This window comes from Ptychodera flava, chromosome 16, assembly GCF_041260155.1.
Source record: "Ptychodera flava strain L36383 chromosome 16, AS_Pfla_20210202, whole genome shotgun sequence".
NCBI classification, from domain to species: Eukaryota; Metazoa; Hemichordata; class Enteropneusta; family Ptychoderidae; genus Ptychodera; species Ptychodera flava.
The window spans coordinates 22,352,426-22,367,054 of NC_091943.1; the positions used below are offsets into that span (position 1 = coordinate 22,352,426).

Here is a 14,629-nt window from a genome sequence, read left to right on the forward strand (position 1 = left end):
GGCAAATTCATAGACTAGTTGTAAAAATTCTGAAACTATACTTTAAGGACACCATTCTTCTCAATACTCAGTTTAGATGATTTGAAAAATTATGCAAGATTGAGAGAGGAGATAGCACTTTTGTAAAATTTTCCACTGATTGTGTCTTCAACCGGCCATACAGAGTAATATGATGAAAAGTAGTGACCAGTTGCACCTATTTTATGAAATAAAATGCTATTGATTTTTTCCAATAGAAATTACAAAAGAAATTTGCATGCGAAGTTTTCTCAGAGAATGCCCACTTTAGTTTGTCATAACTTACTGCCTAAAGGTATGTGTGACTTTCTGATTGTTTAATGGTTATTTGGAAACTTTAACTGAAATATCTAAACATACTTTTAATAGTTATTCTTATGCTGCACATTATTGTTTCTATGCATAAATGAAAAGGTTTTAAGGAAAGTAACCTTTGATTATACAAATCAAAGAGTATTGCGGGTAATTTATTGTACTATGACCCGGTGATTCACTTCATTGCCTGTTTGGCATGTGAATGCTAATGCATAGTACGAGTGTCATGAATCAGGCAAATTGAAAAAAGAAAAGCTTTTGACAGTCTGAAAGAAAGTTTGATGCATGCAGTATAAATGAGTCCACGCCTTTCACGTCAGAAAAACACATCTCTTCTTTTGCAGAACGTTGCCACAGGGTTTTTATCTGCACTGCGCAATTGCGCAAATTGCGCATTTGGAGCCATTGTCTGTCCTGAAAAATTTACTGACTGCGCGGAAATCGCGCACAAAATACAGCGAGCAAAGACATTCCATATATGAGGGTGTCCCGAGCGCATAGTATAGCGACCTGTGAATTTGCTGTCGTTTCTAGTGATAACTCCATCGAAAAAGACAAAATACCGCCTGTCATTCACCTTTGGTGACGTGCATGACGTGGGGGGTAGGCATCGAAAAGAACAGCCAACGACCTATAGTTGCGGCTCAGTCTCTATGGATACTAGTGCAAATTGTTCATGGTTTCATAAGTTTTATGGAATTTGAAAGCAGAACTTTAAACAATGTATCAAAGCTTTAATTATGGAAAATTATAGCTTGAGCACTCTGTAGTGACGATCGATCTCGATCGACACGAAACACAATCGTTTGATCGGTGCCAGGAGGGGGTACTCCAGATACTTTGTATACTGGGGTGTGCCGCCAAAGTCAAACACGTCAACAATTTATATTCCAAAAACATGACCCATTGTTAAGGATTTTCTTGAAAATTTTTGGGAATTTTCACCTTTATTCTGTTGCATCATGTGAAGGTTTGCTGAAGAATGGGACATTTGCTTTGTTATCGAACCATGCTTAGAGTTTTTTGGAATGAAAATCGACCCATACATACGGATTTTTTTTCGTAAAAAAGTTCTGCGACGCATATTTCATGAATTTAAATCCCAAAATTCGGACCAAATCGTGTCCCAGGGAACAAATACATCAACTTCTGCGCTTCCTAGGAAGGCGAAACTAACAACAACAATGATTGCTCACTAAAATGTCAATTTTGATGAATGGAGCACAAAGTGCTCCTTTAACACTGCGTCATTGTTTTTTTACAGGAAGTCGCGATTTTACTATGAGCGCACCTTCCTTTTGTGTGCAGATGTTGAGCTACCGTACCCAGGCAGTGAAAGTCAATGCACTTATTTTTCCTAGCTCGTGAACATGTTTACTCCTTCTCAAACTGTAACGGTAATACGAAACCTTAACCTTTGAGTGTTCGCTCTAATTTCCATAATATCGGTCGTATACTCGCGTGAGAGCTCGCCTACACTCAGGTAACTATAGCTGTGATATCGCAGCGGTACTTGTGGCGTATATCGAACGCGCTCGGTTCATTGGGGTCATCGCCACACAGTCCCGCTGCGAGCCAAACCATAGGCTTCGTTGGCAGTTTACAACGAGACCGACCGGTATCGTACATTTAGCTCGCAAAATAATAAAATAGATAAAGCATGCAATAAATAAAATTATACCTACTGTATCACTGACTATCTGAGACTCATCTTCTACTCCTGCTAACGAGCCCGACCGTGACAACATGTATTTTCGACCGTTTTTCGGTGAGTCGTCGATGGTTCCTGCTTGAATTTGAACTTTTGACCTCCAACGTATTCAGTGCGTTGTACGCGCGATCGAGCAAACATCGTAGAAACCGTCGACGGCTCACAAGAATGGTCTAAAATACGTGTTCTTATCTTCAAGGAAGTTAGCAGGCGTACAGAATGAGTCTCAGATAGTCAATGATAAAGATGATACAAGTTTATTTATTCAAAGGCTAATATAGTTCATTATTTTGCAAGCTAAATCTACGATACCGGTCGGTCTCGTAGTAAACTGCCAACGAAGCCTATGCGTTGGCTCGCAGCGGGACTGTGGCGATGACCTCAATGACCCGAGCGCGTTCGATACACGCCACAAGTACCGCTGCGATATCACAGCTAAGGTAACTACAGAAAAAGTGCACAGCTTCGAACTAACGTAAATGCATAGGGGATATCTCAAATGTACATGGCAACAAATTTGACGAATGTCCGACAGGTGATGTTGTACCCGAAATGAGACGGAATTATTGCCGTGTTGACATGAATTAACTAACCCTAACCCTGAATATGTACCTTGGTCTCCATTTGCTTGATTTTGTGTCGGGCGAAGCACAGTGGGGGTCAGGAAGTTGGGGTTACCGAATTGTTGGGAACTTCGCTCGCTCGCTCACACTCGCTCTGTTCCGACAATTTGGTCTGGCAACTCCAGTCCCTGACCTCAAGCCGCACTGTGCTTCACACGACACAAAAACTAAGGAGTGGAAAATTTTGAAGGTAACCTTGAAAAAGTGGAAATTTATTTTACTTTAACTTTATCAGTGGGTATCTATGCAGTGCGTACAGCAATTTTGACGTCACCACCTATTGGCTGTACCACTTCTAAAATTACACTCAGATTTATACGTATACATTACCGTGGTCACGGACCGTCCGTGAGGGTACCGTGGAATGATAAAACCATCGAGAGTGGTGTAACCCTCTAATACACTGTCTATGATGAGATGAATACAGTTCAATACCACGACTTGACCGGACAGTCGTACTCAAATGCAAAACACGGTGGAATCTTCCAGACTGTGTGATGGCTATCCAGTATACTACAACCTTGAACCACAGTTACTCCATCCACTCCTTGTCAGCCGATACCTCAGGGGCTTTCAAGAAACAAATCATATATGACCTCGTACAGCTTTAACCCAAAGTTAGAAAAAACTGCGGGCAGAACGTACTGCAGCTTTCACTCGTTCACGCTGCCGAAGGTTGCCTGCAGCCTGAGTGTAGGACCAGCCATGGACCAGCTACCATGAATTGAGATTAGTACGCGCTGTCATGTCAGTGACACAGCATGTTTAATTGCGGGTAGAGACTACGCAGGTTTTGCACCTGTGAAATCACGGCTAGTAGTAAAACGTGGCGCTCTGTCTAGCAAGAATAGCACATGAATTCCCAAAAGAAACCACTATTGGCGTCTGCTCATTGACCAAAAGACAGCGGAACAGAATGTGGGAACTTACCTGTCCAACGGTTCCCTTGTTAGTGTGCAAGTACAATAGACTGCACTCCCCTCTCCCTTCCTATGCAAATCAGCTATGCTTGATTCATTCATTTTCTTCTGACCCGCGCAACTGTTATTTGTGGATTCAGATTGAGTTTCAGAAGGTTATATTCAAATTACGCCTCAGCATCTGTCATCACGTTTCTGCGCATCTTAGTTGACATCGTTCTTTGAAGCATATTTTGTTGTTCGTTTGCAATTAGAAAGGGAATGAAAATCATCGTATACGTACCGATGGCAAGATTAAGGTTTAAAGTAACATACTAACTAACTTTATACCATTGCCTCTGTAATCACATGGGAGCGTGGCCGCATTTTATAGACGATTGTAGTTACAATGTAACCAACTCGAGTCACACGAAGAGTTCGAAAGATTTTAGACTGAGGTTAACTTTTACAAATAAAAGATGCCTGTTTTCGAATCTGAAACCCAACACACCTAATTTAAAGCACTCCTGCCTTAAACACACAGGATTTTTTCCAAATTCTGCTGATATCAACGGGTCGCACCCTAGTAAAACGTCAGAAAAAAGTTCCCGATTGAGCTCCCCTACATCAAGTTGTAACAAAACACAGTTTTTGTCTAATCGCTGTTCACGTTCCCTTCAAAGAAGGATTTGTAATAAGTTAAAAACTGCCTTGAATTTGACCGATTAAACATTATCATCATATGATCCATATTTCATTTTCACTTGTTTTACGGTATTTTGTCAAAATTAAATCATATCTCTCATCGCACAGTTTCCTAACGATCATTTCATTACTGGCTTTTCACTCCCCCGTTAACGCCCTTCTCAATCCCAGGTTCTCGCATTAGCAAATGTGTCAATAGCTCATGAACAGTTTGTCATTCTTTTGTTTTCCATTGAATATTTTATCAAGTACATAATATGCCATAAGTGATCTGCCTTCTATTATTTTGTCCCTGCCGCATATTTTCACCTATTACGACATGGACAGTAGGAAATGCCTTTACTGTCCATGGTTATGATCAGGACAATGGCACGGAGATCTATTTTTATGAGGATTATAAATGACCTCAAAAGAGGGATAAAACTGCAGCAAGTGTGAAGGAATACAGTAAAAAATTGGCCGACTAGCGGGAAATACAGTACTCGTTAAAATAAAGAGCAAAGTTAAAACAAATACAGTAAAATACTAACCGACCAGCGGGAGATAAAACACTTGCAAAGCAGAGACTAAAATGTTCAGACGTTTCGGGTGCAACCCTTAGTCAGTACTAAAAACTCGCTAGAGAAACGTGAAAACACAAGAAAGAAAAACAGCCAATCAAACAAGGGAGCGATCAAACGCGTTAAAATATGCATTCATACCGGCTGGTGCCAGAGTACCGAGTTTAAAAATAGTTTAAAAATATTTTAACGAGTACTGTATTTCCCGCTAGTCGGCCAATTTTTTACTACTATTTTTATGAGGTACGGGCTATTGTTAGGCGTTGTAGTTCGGTTCCGGTCGCTCGATCAACCCTAATTTTACCGTACCCGCCGATCTAGACTTTGTTCAACCCGGTCATTATGTGAAATAAAGTCATTGCAGCTGGCTACATCGCGTTGATGAAACTTTTTGTGTGAAACGCTTGCGCTTTGAGTAAGATTATCCATAGACCCTCGAGAAAATTTTTTTCTCGAGGGTCTATGGATTATATTTCAGAAGGACTTCGTGAGATATAACAGGCCTGTTATATCTCACTCCGTCCTCCTTCATATAATTCTGATTTTATATCAGGCATTTCATGCCTTTATAAAATCTTCAATTATCGCAGTACGATTAAAAGGGTGCGGACATCTGATCCGCTGATGCTTTGCGCATGCGTGGAGTGAACGTGATCAGCAGTATACTTGTTAGCAAGTTCCAACACGATTACATACCCCACTCCAATACCTCGCAGTAAGAGAAAAAACAGTCGCGATTTCTCTACTACATCGCATTCCACAAATTATTCTTATACACAGTCTTGGGCCAAGTCTACCGCCTTTAGGGTTATTTTGATTATTGCTAAGGTAACGACCGGATTGGCTGAATTTCGTAGCATCGAGTTACGTAATCATTAGAATCATTAGAATATGTGATCATTAGAATGCAAGTGGTAGCTTGCCATTTTCCTGATTCACTGACGTTGATTTCGAGTTTTCTTCAACTCACTTGTTGATCCTACCAAAATCGACAGCTCATTCACCTTCAACTAAACCATAAACCCTATAAAAGAGGGTATATGACTACACTCACTGCTAGATCGGCATTATATAATATGCAATGCAGAGTACCTGTTCCTTTTCGTCAAACATACAAGTCCCGACCAATATCACTTTCCTTTATTCAAATCAATTCAATACTTGAATTTCTTTGATTTTCGATCTTAGAAGGGAAAATAAGAGTATGACGGTAATGACTTTGGAAAGTTTTGGGCGATGATGTTTACAAGGTTGCTAATGGCCAAAATCCAACCTACACCTGAGCTTAGAGAGCTTTGATGACTCGCCCATGACACAAGGGTGTTAAAATATCTTTATTATAAGCCTTTCCATGTAGATGTGCACTCGTCAAAACTCATTAAATACTATTTTATTTACTGAAGAATACAATTGTATTTTCCTGAACCTTAAAAGTTTGTGAATTTTCGTGTGTCGACACGTTTTGAAATCTGCAATGAATCATATGCAGGCTCATTGTTGTCTTTTGATTGCTACGTTTTGTTTGTTTGCACATCTTATTGTTTCAAGTAAAAGAATCGCTGAAGGTTACAATACTCGATGACTATTTCATTGAAAGCTCATCCCATTGAGATTCCATTTTCCCATCTATTTATTTCCGCTACGTCACTCAGCCAGTTTCAAACATGTACCTGTTATGAATCAATAGATATGGTTGGTGTTAACATATATGAATACATTAGTTCCAGGCTTCCTGTTACCATTGTGCGACCATGCAGGATCCGCCCATCGACGTTAGAATGTGTAAAAGTTCTTGCTCTGCATTTAACAAATATTCAACGCTCAAAAAACCGGCCTCGTTCGACGGAGGCAATGTATTCAAACATAGCATTGCAATGCCAGGCAGCTTAGTTGTGCTGGGTCGCATGCATTCTACATCATACAGATAATATGACACAAAGATGTTCTTAATTGTTGTGCTTCATAACCACCTGGCTGATTTGAGAATCTCTCACACCAACACTGCTACACAGACAATGTCGGTCAACAGTTACATAACTATAATACTCACTCTTTGTAAATTTTGATTTTATTACTTTGAGCCAATGCAAGGCGCATCGAATCACAATACGTCAAGATGCAATACCGCAAACAATAAAAATCATGCAAAGAGACACGAAAGCGAACAAAAAGTCACTCAATGGATAATCATTATTACCAATGACAAAAAGCAGTATAAAACAAAAACGAAAAGAGGGGAGAACAAGATAAATACAAATGTTTTAAGTTAAGGGGGAGACCCACCTTCGCAGACACTTATCTTTAATCTGATTTTTCACCATTAAAATGAATCTTTAACCCGACATGAAGTATATGTTTGGGTAGCTCGACAATTAAAGATTACAAAAATTGTGAGAATATTTCAAAACCTGTTTGCGTGTGTTTGTTTTGCTTAAAAATGCGTTTTTGAGTTTTTTCACTTAAAAAAGTGTAAGTACGAGAGGGTGATGGCCATTGGTGAGCCGTTTACTGCAATCGATAGCAGGGTAAGGTGTGTAAAAAACCATGTCTTGGATTTTTGATACTCCGCTTTGTTTTTGCACAATTAGCCTTGAAAGTGAGAAGTGGTGGATTCTGAAAAAATTAACGGCTTTTGTGCAAGTTTGTCACGATATCTTTTGTTTGGAACACTATTATCGGAATTCTGAGACATAGTTTTGTAGAAACAGTCACTAACTACAACCTAATCCGTCAAGGTGGCGCCAAGTTACACTATCCAGAAGTTGCGATACATTGCCAAAAACGGAACGGAGTAAATCGCAGAAATGTGTATTCCGGTTCGCTCACATTTTCAGTGGAAATTCCCAGTCCATAATGAAGTACAGGACTTTTTACACAATTGTCTGAACTTGTGGCATGAATGAAACGATACATGAGGTGAAAATTGGAAGAAAATGAGCACTGAAACGGTCAGTTCACGGCGTAAGCGTTAGGCTTTATTTACACAACTGTCATTCCGAGCTAAATCTGGGGATAATCTTTTTGCTAAATACATATTAGCGTATTAACTATACACTGTAGTGTATCAGTTAAAATCTGATTATCATGCGAAGAAATGGCTGGCTGCGTATATGCTTCGTAAATATTATGTAATTATGTGATTACCCGCATCACGTTCCCTCTGTGCCCGCATAGAATTTACAAAACATTAAACTTACGTTTCCAAACCGGGCAGAGCAGACACCAGCGCGATTTTGTCGCTATAAAAGTTCGAACTATTTGCATATTTCTAATTTCTACTGAGGGGAATGTTGCTCGCCCAACTGTCGAAACAAAAAGCCGTCGCAACCATTTTCACGAAAAAAGATAGAAAACTTGTGGTGACGTAATAAGGTAAGCGGGAACAGTTTTGGTAGCTGGACTTCACTGGGCATTTGCGAACATAAAAAATCATCTGACATTTTTATCCTCAGTCGCAATTAGTTCGGAGCGGGATCAATTTTGAATGTCGGACTACATTAGATGCAGACAAACATGTAAACTGTTATCAGAAAAAGACTTAATTTTTGGATATTCGGCAGTAGGCTTAGTTTGATTGGGGCGGTGTCAGTTTTGAATGTCAGACTATACTTGGCATTGAGTCCACGTCACTTGTTAGCGGACACAAATGTACGTTTTGGTTTTCGGCGGCGATTAATTTTGAATGCTGGACTTTATTTGGCAAACATGTAAAGCATAAGACAAAGAAGTACTATTTTGATTTTCGGCCAGTATTTGTTTTGTACGGGAAAAGTATTACTAAATACGTGTTACAGGAAAACGAGGTAAAAATTACGTAAACTACAATGAGCAGCCTCTCAGTTGTGCGCAATATGTATCACCAGCTTTTGTTCGAAGCTCAGTTTAGTGTTGAATGAGTAAGCTTAGCGTTCTGCGTTACAGTGCGCACTTGCGACCAGTTCCAGTTTACACCTTTTCAACGCATCGGAAACTGGAGTTTTAAGCTGAACTGTAACTCTGACAATTTCAACTCTTCTCTCATTCCCGGCCATATGCTTGATATTTCGCTTTTGTGGACCATGCTTTTGCAATCGACTGCTACCTTCCGTAGCCATGACGTACTTCCTGCTGGCAGCTGGGAAGAAGACTGACGCATGCGCACTCCTCCAGATGGAATTAACACAATCTACTTTAATACACTCTTGAGATAGTCAAGAAAAACAACGGCACGCGAACTGGCCTACAATGTTCATTTTTATGAAAATCTAACAAATTTCCGATTATATTATTATTTCAAACTTATCGTCCGCTCAAGGGCCATATTACACGGATTCAAAATTTACCATAAACAAAAAATGACCAAAATCACTCAAGGAAGGTGGGTCGGCTAACACGAATAAACGTTTTAAATTTGTAGTGCCGATGATTGGTGAGCGGTATTTGAATGACGGTGGATATTCACTTCTGATGAACTGTTGAATTTCCGTTGACGAGGTCAAACACATAGTCTGGCACTCTTTTGCTGACGAAGTTTATGACAAGGTTTTTTACAGGCCGTGCATTTCCTGAATGCCTAGTGACAGTGAGGTGGGTCTAAGGGTGGCGACGTACAGTTTACCAGAAGAGGGCGCACTGTATATTGTATATAATGTACTGCAGATCAGTGGCGTTGTGCAATTCAGGTGAATTAACTGCCGATGTGCCGATATCCGCAAGCCAAGCGAGAAAACAATGTTGAAAATATTCAGAAAATAGTGTTATGCAAAAAGTTTGGTGTGATAATTGCATTATCTATTCACGACATCCCACCCCTTGCATCTCGACCATGTCATAGCCGACAACGACCGATCACTGTTCGTAACATTGCTTCAAGACTCGTTTTTTTATACATTATTACTCGAGGACGTCTTTGTTTTACATAATAGCGATCATCTGTTTGCAACATAACTCTCCCTTCTGTTTGAGACAGAAGGACGACTTTATGACAAGTCACTCTCACTTTCAAGTATCATTCGGGTCTGTTTCAAACAAGGGCGACACGGCGACTCGACAAACCGCTTTTCTGTTTGTAACATCGATTGCTATATTATCTTTGTTGTAATAAAGAAGTACTGGAGTTCTAGCCAAAGGAAGGCAGCTCCACACACCTGCTCCGTTTTAAATGCCAGGATAAAGTGGGTCGTCTACCTTTGTAACGTGACTTTGGTCACCTGAGGCAAAAAAAGTGCTATAACGTGGATTTCCTAAAAAAGAGGAAGTTTTCATTTTATAAACTCCGTCGAGTGTTGAAAAGAAGTAAGGCTAAGTCTTTGTATCACTATATGTATTCTAATAATTGCGATATTCGCATATGGAAAATATTAAACCTATTTCCGGCTTTTTACTCATACCATCTCTAAAACCATTTGCCTTAAGCTGATAAGTTGTCAAATCTGATTTATAGGTTCTTAGGGTTACCTTTTCAGATTTACTCAAACTAGGAAAATACACATTACGTAAGTTGAATATTAGATTACTGTTCTGTCAATACCAGTGAATTTTTTGATATAATCACCCTAGATTATGACTGATAATGTATCCGATTATCAAGTATTGTGACCCTAAATGTTTTCTACAATCTACAAATTCCCTGGCATTGTGTCAAAACTATAAAAAACAGCAATAATATGTACGAAATAATACAAAATTTGATTGACATGATGTTGTCCCCAAAATTTGCAAAATGTCCTGAAAAATAAACGGTAGTGGGACACAGTGTCCCCTGATTTGAAATTCCTGGCTGTAACACTGAAACAGTATCAAGTTTATGACTTCAATTAATTTTTATCATTAATACCAAAATTGAGGTTTTCTACCCAAAACATATACCCCCTTCGTCCTTCGAGTAATGTATTGCTGCAACACTAAACTTTAGATTCTCTGCTTTTTGAAAATATATAGTTTGAGGGGGTTTCCTTGTCATTTTAGATGAGGAATATTGCTTTGAAAAAATCTGTGTTTGTTACGTGCAACTCCATCTGGAATTATCAAAAGGACTGTAGTACCTATTTTAGGTATTAAATGCAATAAAATCGTCGGCTTGATTGGTGACAGTAGTTAAGTAAAGTTGTTAACTGGGACACTTACATGAAAAAGCTACAGGGGAGGGGAGGAAATTCCCCTCCCTCACAGCTCCCTTCCATAACACAACATGTCGCTCCAATAGGTGTCAGTGCAGTAGCCGTGGACCGATAGGCTTTGCCACTGGTATGGGTAACAGATGGTTATCTAAAAATAATCCAGTGGGGTATGTATAGACATGTACGTGAAAGCTGCAGGTAGGGTGACCTATATATGAACTCACGTACGTGGACAGCCGGCACTGACGTCACTCCCATTTACAGATTACTCATTGTCAGGCTACCGGAAACGGACATTTACGTCAGTGTTTTTTCAGATGACTGGTATTTCAACATCTGTACGGAAAGCTGTGAAACAGTCTCAATAATGGCAACTCTTCAACACAGACTTCAATTGACTGGCACTTACAAGCTCTACAGATGGATTGGAGTCCAGAAGTCCTGAATGAGTGAATTAGGTGAAATTTTATCGTGATATAGTTGTTGGAAATGATCATCACTTTTCACCACTGGCAGAACCGTAGGTGCCTCAACTAGAAGTTCAACAAACTCCAAAGCGCAAGAAAGTGATTTCTCCCGATGAGTGGTGATCCCGAGATACTGGAACCACCAAGTATCACGTATTCATTCGAAGAGTTCAAGAATTTCTACCATGGTTTTAGATCAACAGAAGTTACCGGAAAAAGCTTTCGTCCATTTCAGCGAAAAGGAGAATTTTATTGGGTTGAAGAGACAGCTTTGAATGGTTTAACAAGAATGGTAAAAATTTGTTGTTATATTTTGATGACCAGTGGACCCATCCTCTGCACATGTAATTTATGCGCAGCGACCTTTAACTTACCTGTGATGTCATGACTGAGATGTAACATTCTACAGTTTTCATGAAAAATTTCTACGGAGTTTTTTCTGAACTCGAGAGTTAACTAACTTTCATATCCATTTAATCCATAATGACGTATGTATCTTTCTAGAGGTGGACTAAATCCTTCTTGTTTTTGTATTTCTAGTGCCTGATGAAATATGTCCTGAATAAGTTCTGAGGCCTCTTTCGTTGTGCCTTTTTCTTGTATTTGTGTAAGCAGCTGTTTATATTGAACGTAATAATGTTTATATTTCTCTCTTCTTTTTGATACTCCTGTTTTTCCTTGTATTACATCAATAATAACACCTGGTATAGGAGTTAAAGCTAAAAGAACTGGAACTGTCGGAATTGCCGCTATTACAGCTGAACTTACAAGAATTCCCTTAGTCACATTAAGAGCCATATCAATTCGGCCCATTAATTTATAACTGCGACGATATGCAGCGCTAGTTCTTTCGATATAGTCAGCCAATTGTTCAACGCTTTCAACAACTGAGACGTGCATTTTAATTTTTACTGTATATGTAAGGATGATAAAAAATAATTGTAGTAATATAGAAAGACAATATGGCAGAAAGAGGAGAAGATTTTGAACTCCAGGATTTAGATGATGCAAATTTAAATGATGATGATGATGCTACTGCTGAAACATCCTTTATAGACGATAATGCTCTTGCAGAAGCCGATCCTTTCCAGGCTAGCCCGCAGGTGGGTCGTTTGATTGAACTTGGAGTAGAACTTAAAATACAAATGGCTGAACAATTCTTAGATGAGAATAATATTACTGATGAAGCAGCACGAATTGAATTGATTACTAATGCAAAGATTAGGAATGGAAGGCTGTATTATAAAAATCTCAGGCTATATAAAACTACAGGACGTGGATTTAGATCGCTCGAGACAGTAAAAAGAGAAGAAGGAGGATATGAATTTGTAACTAAAGTATATAGTAAGACGGGGGACAGCTATCGCTCTAGTGCAGAGCCTGAATTTGTGAGTTCAACATTGTATTCTGAAGATGTGAAAAACAATAAAATACCGGCTGAGAAGATGACACCAGAAGACATGGGTATATACAAAGATGAACTGACATTCTTACGGCAAGATGCTTCTGGTAATGCAGATAAAATACAAGCTTTTGAAAATAAAATCGATGAATGGAACAATCTAAACCCTGAATATAGAGCTATTAATGATGAATTAAGGATTGCGAATATGCGTCTTGGCGAGCTTAACAATGAAAAAGTTAAAATAAGGCTAGAGAAAAGAGAAGTTGAAAAACAGTTAAAGGACATTCCTGAAGAACACACCCAAGCAAAAGAAAAAGCCAAAAAACTACTAGCTGAACTCATAACAAGAGAAGCTAAAATTGTTGATCGAATTGAATACGAACATGGAAAGATCAGTGGGGCACGTGAAAGTCTGGCTACGATTAGGTCTCTTCGTGATGTAATTTCCGATCCAGAATTATCACTCAGGCTAAAGCTGACAGAGTTATTTCAACGAAATGGTATAACAATCGCTGCATTACTTACTGCCCTTGGAATGACAATATCAACAATTGCCCTAGCTGTGACTAAAGGAGGAGCAGCAGCAGCAGCAGGAACTGGTGGTTCTGGAGCAGGCCCGCCTAAAATATACACAAAAGCGAAAGAAATTGTAAAGCAATTTGGCGAATGGTTAAAAACATTGGCCGCAAAAAGTGCTGCTGCAATACCAGGTTTAATCGGCTCCCTTGTCAGTTTTCTTTTAAAAACAGCAGGATCGGTGGTCGGATTTGTTGGAGAACAGCTATGGATATTTTTAACTGGATTAACATTAGTCATTATAAATAAAATTATGTATTAATATATGACCCCTACGGAATCGACATGTTTGGTGAAAAGAATATTGCAAAGTTTCTTTCTAAAAATAAAGACCTGTTTGGTTTCTCTGTTGAATTGGAATGGTGCAAACTCCGACGAGTAAATCGACATATCCTTCGAGCAAATCCAGGTGTCAGACTCAAAGATGATAATCTATATCATAACATATTAGCTTTCGTGAAGGAATGTCAAAAGACTAACTTCTTTAAGCGACTAGAATTCATAAACGTCTTTCAGGAGATTGACAATGATGAAATGGAAGTCCAACATTTACAAGAATATTGGGTTCTTCGATTGATTCGCGACACAGGTAATCGATTTATCTTTCAATCAGACGGAAATATTTATGTAAAGATGTGATTTATTTTTTCTTTTTAACTGTAATTTTTTCTTCTACACTACTATATACATTACACGAAAATGGGGTACGATATAACATTATCACCGAATTTCACCAACCGAATACCGCAGGGAACTAAGTCAGATAGAACTCATCATGTGGTTGCTCATAATCCAAGTGAGGCAGATCTAGGCCAGACACTTATCGTACGATGTCCAAAGTTAGAAAGCGGAGTAGTACTAGTTCCAGATACTTTCGACCTGGTTTTTGATCTCGAAGTAACGGGACATGAAGAAAACCGAGTACTACAAAATGTTGCAAAAAATTTGGTGGAGCGTATGGTTCTCACATTTGAGGGTCAGGCACTTTTCAATTTGAATAAATATAATCTTATTGAATGTTATCGCGATCTCTTCAAACATAAAAAGGAGAGAACAAACATGACACTGTACGGAATTCAGAATGAAAATCTAAGAAAATTGAGAAGTGGCGCGGCCGATGCAAATGCCGACAGGCTTTCAAAATGGGACGATCTTTTACTTTTTGACACATATAAAACAAAATATGCTATTCGTCTGTCTCATTCCCTCATAACAGGCCATGGGGTTGCATATCCAAAAGAGTTAGGTAGTC

At 39.1% G+C, this 14,629-nt stretch overlaps 1 protein-coding gene across 9 annotated transcripts in view; it reads right to left on the bottom strand.

Annotated features, from left to right (window-relative positions):
- The window catches only part of LOC139114317 (organic cation transporter protein-like), a 31,257-nt gene extending 20,218 nt beyond the window's left edge, over positions 1-11,039 (bottom strand). For 2 of the 9 annotated variants that reach the window (XM_070675963.1, XM_070675958.1), the window contains exon 1: positions 4,802-4,880. The gene's annotated coding sequence lies outside the window, so the exon portion shown is untranslated. Of the gene's footprint in view, positions 1-2,997; positions 3,435-3,597; positions 4,881-10,936 lie in introns of those variants that run through there. The other 7 variants (XM_070675960.1, XM_070675956.1, XM_070675964.1 and 4 more) reach the window with 7 other exon arrangements.
- Between the last annotated feature and the right edge of the window lie 3,590 nt (positions 11,040-14,629).